Below are 8707 nucleotides of genomic sequence, written 5' to 3'. Positions count from 1 at the left end.
CAGCGTGTACAGATATTAATCTGCTCTTACTGATGATAGTGATTCTACCTGTTCTACCTACTCTTTATTATTTACATTTTTGTGCACAAAGGGCTAGCTTCAAGAGCAAGGTATAATCAGTAGTCTGATTTCACAATAAGCTAGAAACCAGAAAACACTTGATAGTGCAGATTTGTGCTTGCTAAACACTGCTGCTGTACTCATCCTAGGATGTAGACACGAACACATTTGTTTGCCTTTTCCTCTATTACATCTGCATACTGGTAATGATTTGTAATCCCACTATCCAGTGTCAACAGGACCCTTTTGAGTTTGCTTCCTCTCTTAGGTTTCTTCTTCATGATGTCTCGGGGAGTTTTTCACCTCCAGCTTGCTCGATAGGGATCTAAATCTACATCTGTCAGTCCAGATGCTTTGTGACGATGTCTGTAAGTGCTATACAAAATGAAAAGTTCAACTAAAGGAATCCTCCAATAGTGATTTGCATTACAACAGCGAAATCTGAGAATAATGTCACTTTCTTTTTAATTAAATACGTAATATCTTTAATTGTGTATTTACAATGCAGCATTATTTAATTGATAGAAAAATAGTGCAGTCTCCTACACACACACACACACACACACACAATAGTTTTAGGATAGTTGGTTGCTTGGGAATGAACCCCCACACTCTGATGGTCCCTGAAATAATTACTTTATGTAATACCACTTAGCTCAGCTTGGCAAGTCTGAGAATATTCAACAGCATATGATGCATCTTCATGCCACAGTGGCTTCTGTAGCCACATCTATGGCAGTTAGTGTCAAATAGGTTCAGCAGGTTACACTTCTCGCTGGATGCCTGATGGTATATATTCAGATCAGACTGATGTCGTCCTGGATGATCTCAGTTAAAGTTGAATTTAAAGTTGAACAGTCCAGAGCCAAAAGGGTTAAAGCCCTGGAAACTCTCCCAGGCCCCATGGAAGTGGTGATGGCCTTCTCCGTGCTTGCTCTCAGGGTCCAGGGGGTCTTCACCCTTGTCAAATGAACTCCTCGTTTCTGCACAAGAACAGAGAAAAGGTGTCAGATATACCAGCATCTTTCGAGACTCGTGTTTTATATTACCAGAGGTCCAAACCGCTACAGTTTTCCCCCTTTTACAGTGATATAGGAGACACCTGAAAACTGCTTTTCTGCTATTTCAAAGTGCTCAAGCCAAACAGGAATAAAATTAGCCAATTCGCAAAGAATGTGGTACATGAACGACACATTCACTTCTGCAAGAGGTTAATTATTTATAACCGTCACACCGAACCAGTGATCGATTTATTTTTTTAACCGTTCCATCTAGGGAAAAACAATACCATTACATCCAATCTAATATACTGTTGATCGATGCACCTTGACATTTAGTCTACATGCTGCCCAAAAAAATTAAAGTCTGTCTGGACCTCTAGAAATTCTGCAATGTCAGTATAATAATAAAAGAATAGGATTTGCAGTGACCCACCATTAAATTTTCTTTTCAGTATTGTAGGCTATACTTTTTAATTACTAAAATGAAAGGAAAATTCATTTTACAGACATACAAACAAGAATGTGTTAATCAACAGTCAATATATTTTATTAAGGTCAGAATCAGCCAGCCGTCCATTGTCTGTACCCCTTATCCTACACAGGGTCGCGGGGAGCCTAGAGTCTATGCCAGGGGACTCCGGGCATAAGGCTGGGATGCCATCACACACCCATTCACACACTACAGACAATTTAGAGATGCCAGTCAGGTTACAACACATTTCTCTAGACTGGGGGTGAAACCGGAGTACCCAGAGGAAACCCCCAAAGCACGAGGAGAACATGCAAACTCTGTACATACAGAGCAGAGGCGACAATCGAACCCCTAACCCTGGATGTGTGAGGCAAACGTGATCACCAGTCAGCCATCGTGCATTAGAGTTCATAATTGTTCTAAAAATACTAACAATACATGCAGGCCTGACATACACTTATGTTAATTTTGTAATAACTGTATAAAGTAAACTTATACTGTATGTGTCGCGACAGACCGACAGCCGGCGCACAAGGAACTAAAATCGCTCCTCCCGCGACTGCAGCGCTGGCGCTGAAGAGACAGCCCCGCTTCAATGTTTTGGACAGTCGGAAAGCACGTGGAGGTGGGGCGGAGCCGCAGACACACCCTCGGGCGATGAATGGCGCGCCGCACGTGAAAATTCCACCATCCAGCAGACGAAGGAAAAGTGGAAGGCCGCTCTTCCGCTCGAAAGGAGAGAGTCCTCTCACATGACGTGTGCCTGGCTTACTGCCAGCTATCAGTATTGTTGGTTTTGTATGTTTTCTTTCAGACGACCCGGACCCGAGCGAATTCTCCCCTCCCTGGCTACAAACGCGGCATTGCCTGACGGCTGAGAAGAGCCCCTGTTTCTCCGGAAAGCCCCGGAGCGACTCTGGCAACCCCGCAATACACTGACCTCTCACCACACGCTGTCACGCCCACACGCGAGCACACACACCCCCTCCAGAACGTTATACATAAAAATAAAAATAAATCTCACTTGTTAACGTTACGACGGCCTCCCGTGTGTCTGTCTCCACCCACCGCTGGGTAATTTCCCTATATATGATATCATAATATTTCTGCAGATTACAGTTAAATATCAGTTCAACCAATACAATTAACCGTTTATGCTGCAAGCATGGATCCGATCCGTCCTTTCCAACAAAATGCATGTTTATTTCTCTTTGACTGTTAGTTATTTTGGCAGATCTGTATTAGCAAAAAAATCAAAAACATATCACAGACTGTGTTCAACATCCCCACTAATCACCAAGTCACAACCATAATTTCTGTTAATTTGATCTGAATTCCAATCTGATTCATCCTTCTTTATCTGCAGCTGTACTTACATACTTGTATACTGTATTCCTCATCTATGTAAAACTATTCAAGCATGGGACACAAAAACCAACATCAAAAAACGGCTTAGCTTGGTATTTTTTATATTAGCAGACAAAACTGATTGAGGGTTTACCTGGCTCAGTGAGCACTTCCTTGGCCTGTGCGATGTCTATGAACTTCTTCTCAGCCTTGTTCTTCTCTTCAGGATCCTGGAAGTTGTCTGGGTGTCACTGCTGTGACAACTTCCTGTAGGCTTTAATGAGCTTCTTCTGGGCTATCCTAGTGGTCACACAAGCCCAGCCGTTTAGAACACATTAAAACATGACACACTTCAATATCAACCTAAGAAGCCAAAGGGTAGGTGACAGTCATTCTCGCTGTACTCCTTAGCACTTTCAAAGTCCTTAATGGCTGCATAGATGTGATGAACTCTGATTCAGGGGATCAGTCCCAGCTCTAATTTAGTCTAGGCCATCTACGGCAGTTAATTCAGCTAATAAAGACTCGTATGAAGCTGTGCTTGATTAGGGGTGATTAGAAACTAGACTCTCTATGGGTAGGGAGCTCAGGGGGAAATCTACAGATAGCAAATAGCAAACTAAAATGGACCGTCAAGTGCATATACACAAATGCAATGTTGGTTGTAAAACATAAACAACTACAGTTGCACATGTTTGAGGCTCTATTTGTAACTGTTAGTAATGTAAATTTTGAGTTTGATCAGCAGTAAAACAACTATAATCTATAGGACGTGTGAAATGTGACACTTTTCAGCAAAACAAACTCTAATTCTACTTTTGACTAAAGGTCATAACTAGTCATTTCCGACCTCCGACTAGGAAAAGGAACGAACTCGGAATTCCTACTTGGGACACTCTCCACAACCACAACATAAGGGCTATGTTGATTTGATGTCACTTGCTGAGCATCAACAAAATAGCACCTCTTACCTTTAAATGAGTTATGCTGTATATAGACAAGCATTTGTTTAAGATCACTCAACATCTTAGATCGAGCACATCTGGAGGTTGTTAAACTGACTATACCAGGGATGTCCAGTCTCCAAGCAAAGGGCCGGTGTGGGTGTAGGTTTTCATTCCAATCAAGCAAGACCACATCTGATTCCACCTGTTTAATCAGTTGAGCTTGGCTTTCAATAGACTCAGGTGTTGTTTCTGTTTTCTTTGAAAGCATGTCTAGTCAGATAACTAAGTTTAAGGGCAATTTCAAAGTAAAAGGAAAATGGAAATACAACTTGGCATCATTTTCACTATTGCACAAACAACACAGCTACAGTATAATCAGTTTTCATCATGTTTTATTGTGATCTGTGAGATGATGCATGCAATGGCCTTGACGGTGGTATTAGCATGAAAACTGAAGTTTGTTAATGATGTAATTAATGTGAACAGAGTGTACAGATAAGGCAGAAAGCACTTCTGTTCACTCTCTTTAGGTCAATCAGGAGCTAAATTTTACTGGCACCAATATTAGTATGTTGTCGAACTTGATTGTGGGTAATACAAGAAACCAAAGTGAAAAATGACCAACAGGTCAATGAAAGAAGTCTAAACTAAAAAGTAAACTCAAAATTTTCACTACAAAATGAATCCTGGATGCCACCTGTTAATTATAAAGATCAATATGCAAGTTGTTCATAGTGGATTTTTCCTTTAATGACTTAATTTTCCTTTAATGACAAGTCAAAGAGTTACAGTAGGCTCCCTCTCTGAAGTCTTGCCTGTGACAAATCACCTGTTACCACCAACTCTTTTCAACATGATGCATGTCAATCTTCTTTTCGTGTCTTATCATGGAGTAAAACTCACCGATGTGAAATCAGGTTTAACTCGATGTCACGTATCGTGACGGAGCGGAGATAAGACGGATGCAATTGCAGTATGAACAGTTGTTTATTTTAAAAGAGAGACAGGCAGACAAATCCAAAACATAATCCAAAACAGGCGAAGGTCAGGCGATCGGCAAACAGGCATACACAGGGTTAAACATGAATCAAGGTCGTGTCACGGAAAACAGGGTCGATAAACTAAACGAGAAACATCAACTATGACGAGGAACTGGGAGCGGATAATCCAGCGTGAACGAACTCTAAACATGGACCGTGACTATGAGTACCATACGAACCAATCTAACTCTAGGATAATCTTCCGCGTTGTGTGCTGGGAGGCGCGCGGTATATATGTGGACATGATCAGCGTCTAAACTGATCAGCCTCTAAACTTGCTGAGGGCAATACAGACACACGTGAAATCCCAGCCAATGACAGAACAGGGAGGAGACATGACAGAAACATAAACAAAACACACGTGTCCAGATGTCACTACTGTCAACAACGGAAAAGCAGGTGCTCGCGCATTCGCGCTTAGAGCACGCTGCTTCAAGGGGAAATCATGAAACTCGATGACTTTGCTTAGATCCGGTAAAGCGGATTTAGACTTGTCCGTGGCCAGGTAGACGGTGGCTCTTCTGTAGTAGGCCAAGTATTTTTTTCGGGTCACCGTCTACACACGGATGTCAGAAAGTGGTCGGTTAAGATTCAGACAGAATTTTTTTTTTTTTGCAGAAATAAAGAAATGATTGCTGGTGACTTTCTGAGAAAAGCTCACCGACTCACCAACAGCTGCGTGGAAATGGGAAAGTGCGTCGGCCAGCTGTCCGGCAGCCAGGAGCTTCTTCCCCATCTCCAGGTGCTTCTCGACACTGTTCTCACTGCTGCACAGCACTCCTTTAATCAAAAGTAAACTCCGGCCAGGATATAGTAAAGTAAAAATATAGTGACAAATGGTTGGGTAGAATAATACCATTGCATTTCACTATGCTTGCAATTATTATTATTATTATTATTATTATTATTATTATTATTATTATTATTATTATTATTATTAATAAAAGACATGGACACTGTAATTTCCCTGTGTCATTTTTTAAATACAAAGCACACATCATTATCTTGGACTTTATCATAATCATCAGCACAGAGAGGTCTCATTATCAAGTCACATCTCTTTAGAGTCTATAGAAAAGCTTGGCTTTGTATGTAGAGTACTACTTAGTGCACTAGAAGAAACTTGTGAGATTCATTCCTTAAGACTAGTGAGGTCTAATGAAAAGTATTTCTGTAGAATCTGTACAGCTGTGTGACAGTTCAGTTTCCACACTATCTATCCAGTATATGAAGTCAGTACCTTCTTACCTTCGTATCGAAGATCCAGCAGCACAAGCACAAAGGGCACATAATTTACTAGTTTGTATGCGACTGGTGTTATAGTTACCATGATATAATGTTTTTTTTTTTGTAAACTCAGTTGTAGGAAAATGAAGGCTTGGCTACAATGATGTTTAAAGAAGATAACCACAGCGCAGGACATGGTTTCCTCACATGCATATGATAAGATCATCTGCTGATTTGGTCTTTTTAATGTGTTCTCAATGAACATGAGACTAGTTAAGCAATGAAGGCAATACATCCCAGACCATAATATTTTCTGGACACGGCTTGGACACACTTTATTTGAACTTCCAATACACCAGGCACAAGAACAGTTTCTTTCCAGAGGCCTTCATTCATGGCCCTTAAAGAGTATTCTTAATCTTCAATACAATGTCACTGTAACCTGTGATATACATATCAGTTATTGTATAAACGATTACAATTATTTATTATACATATTTTTTGCATTTAGCAATTTCATTATTTACATATAAGTCATATATTACAAGGAACAACTCCAATTTATTGTTGTTGTTTTGTTGTGTTTATCTAGGCAAGTTAATATTAACTATGTAAACACAACAAAACAACAACAACCATAAATTGGTTATAGATATTGCGATAAATTAGGTCACAATACACTTTTCTATGATGTTGTAGGTAAGGTGATATTGTTGGCTCGAATTTAGCCTATTACCCAAAAACATTTAAAACTCAACTTAGAAGCCAATACTCACATCTACCTCTGAGCCCAGTTGGAGATAGAAAAAATACACCAGCCGTGAGTGAGAAGAAGCAAGGGTCCAGCTTTATTGTTCCATTCCACCACACGAGATCCACACCGATGAGAATTCTCAAAAGTGATCCCAATATCCTGAGCTTAAGCTCCAGTATTTATACTGTATTTACACACTAGATAACCCATAGGTTTCCAGAAAAGGCCTATTTCACTTACCCATAGAATTGAAACCAGGGGTTTTAATTTACACATAAAATCAGAACCCAGGCATTTCCAACAACCCAGGAAACAAAAACCCAGAGTTTCTAGTTACCTAGGTGGTCAAAAACCAGGATTCTCATTTACCTAGGGGGTCAAAAACCAGTATTCTCATTTACCTAGGTAGTCAGAAACCAGGATTCTCAATTCCCTAGGTAAAAAAAATGACGTAGGCAAGATGACTAAACAACCGGGAGGGACCTTGGTCTTATCGTTAAATAGAGGGGGGGGGCAGTTTGACCCAGCCACCCTTATAACTGGCTCTCTTCATGGTTCTCTTAAAATTAAGGCCTTCCTTGCGAGCCAAGAACCCTCACCATTTGAGTCATGAGTAGGTTTACATTTTCCTGTATTTCTAGTTTATAATTTATTTTCATATTTGCACTATATTTCTTATTTTGTATATATTTATACTACTTGAAAAGCGGTTTACTGTACTTCCAACTTCTTAATATCATTACAGTTCTACTGTCCTGCATATCCTACTATTCTGTTTTTTTTTTTTATAGAGTTTCTCTATTACTATAAGATATTATTAAAGTTATTCATGTGTGTGTATGAGAAAGAGAGAGTGTGTGTGTATGTATGTTGTGTCTACTTGCCCGCCCTTGACTGTACGAGTGTGTGTGTGTGTGTTTTTAGCACTCCTCAGCTCGTACACTTCTTTTTGACTTTTTTGACTATTACTGCTCTTAAATTGCTCGTAATTCCAATCTGTCAATGTCCGCCTAATCCCGCTTCTATGTGTCTAGGTGCCCGTTTTTCCTTCTTCTCCCTTATGTTTATTTTATGACATTTTTTATCCACAACAATATCCATCCATCCATCCATCCATCTTCAATACCACTTATCCTTCAGGGTCACGGGGAACCTGGCGCCTATCCCAGGGAGCATCGGGCACAAGTATATCCATTCATACACTACGGACACTTTTAGACATGCCAATCAGCCTGGCATGCATGTCTTTGGACTGGGGGAAGAAACCGGAGTACCCGGAGGAAACCCCCACAGCACGGGGAGAACATGAAAACTCCGCACACACAGGGCCGCAGTGGGAATCGAGCCCCCGACCCTGGAGTGAGGCGAACGTGCTAACCGTTAAGCCACCATCCACCTGGTATTGTGATATCTTTTTTTAGTAATTACAAAATAAATAGTATTGAATGAAAGCAGCTAATTATATGTAAATTTGCTGATGTTTTTAAAAAGCCTAATCTTTCAAATATCTCCCTCCTTTAAAAAAAAACAAAACTATTTTCAGTGTTAGAATTTAGTTTTTGTAGGAATGAAATAAATAAAATATCTAACTCAATTGAACAGTTCTTACTTGTTACTACTGGTACTACTTGTATTGTTCTCTGCTAGATATATATCGCTTTGCTTGTATTTTTCTCATTTGTTAGTCGCTTTGGATAAAAGCGTCCGCTAAGTGAATAAATGTAATGCACTTTAAATCTATTCATTTATTTTACATCCCCCCATCTGTTTACATGTTTTCACATCACGGCTACTTTGGTGACAGTTTGTTAGCTAAATTATATAGCATGATACATATCCCTGCTTGAGTGTGGGGGCAT

At 40.1% G+C, this 8707-nt stretch overlaps 1 long non-coding RNA gene across 3 annotated transcripts; it reads right to left on the bottom strand.

Annotated features, from left to right (window-relative positions):
• Positions 1–416: 416 nt before the first annotated feature.
• LOC128634175 (uncharacterized) lies at positions 417–5631 on the bottom strand. Of its 3 annotated transcripts, none has more exons than XR_008397432.1 (3): positions 5537–5631; positions 3035–3180; positions 417–1043 (listed from the first exon to the last, which is right to left on the bottom strand). It is a non-coding gene; the product is annotated as an uncharacterized LOC128634175 (long non-coding RNA). The 3 variants fall into 3 exon arrangements; XR_008397433.1 differs by lacking the exon at positions 5537–5631 and adding an exon at positions 4731–5295; XR_008397434.1 differs by lacking the exon at positions 5537–5631 and adding an exon at positions 3852–4534.
• Between the last annotated feature and the right edge of the window lie 3076 nt (positions 5632–8707).

This window comes from Ictalurus punctatus, chromosome 12, assembly GCF_001660625.3.
Source record: "Ictalurus punctatus breed USDA103 chromosome 12, Coco_2.0, whole genome shotgun sequence".
In the NCBI taxonomy this organism is placed as follows: domain Eukaryota; kingdom Metazoa; phylum Chordata; class Actinopteri; order Siluriformes; family Ictaluridae; genus Ictalurus; species Ictalurus punctatus.
Note: the sequence above shows the minus strand (reverse complement) of the source record. Positions and strands in the feature narration are given on the sequence as shown.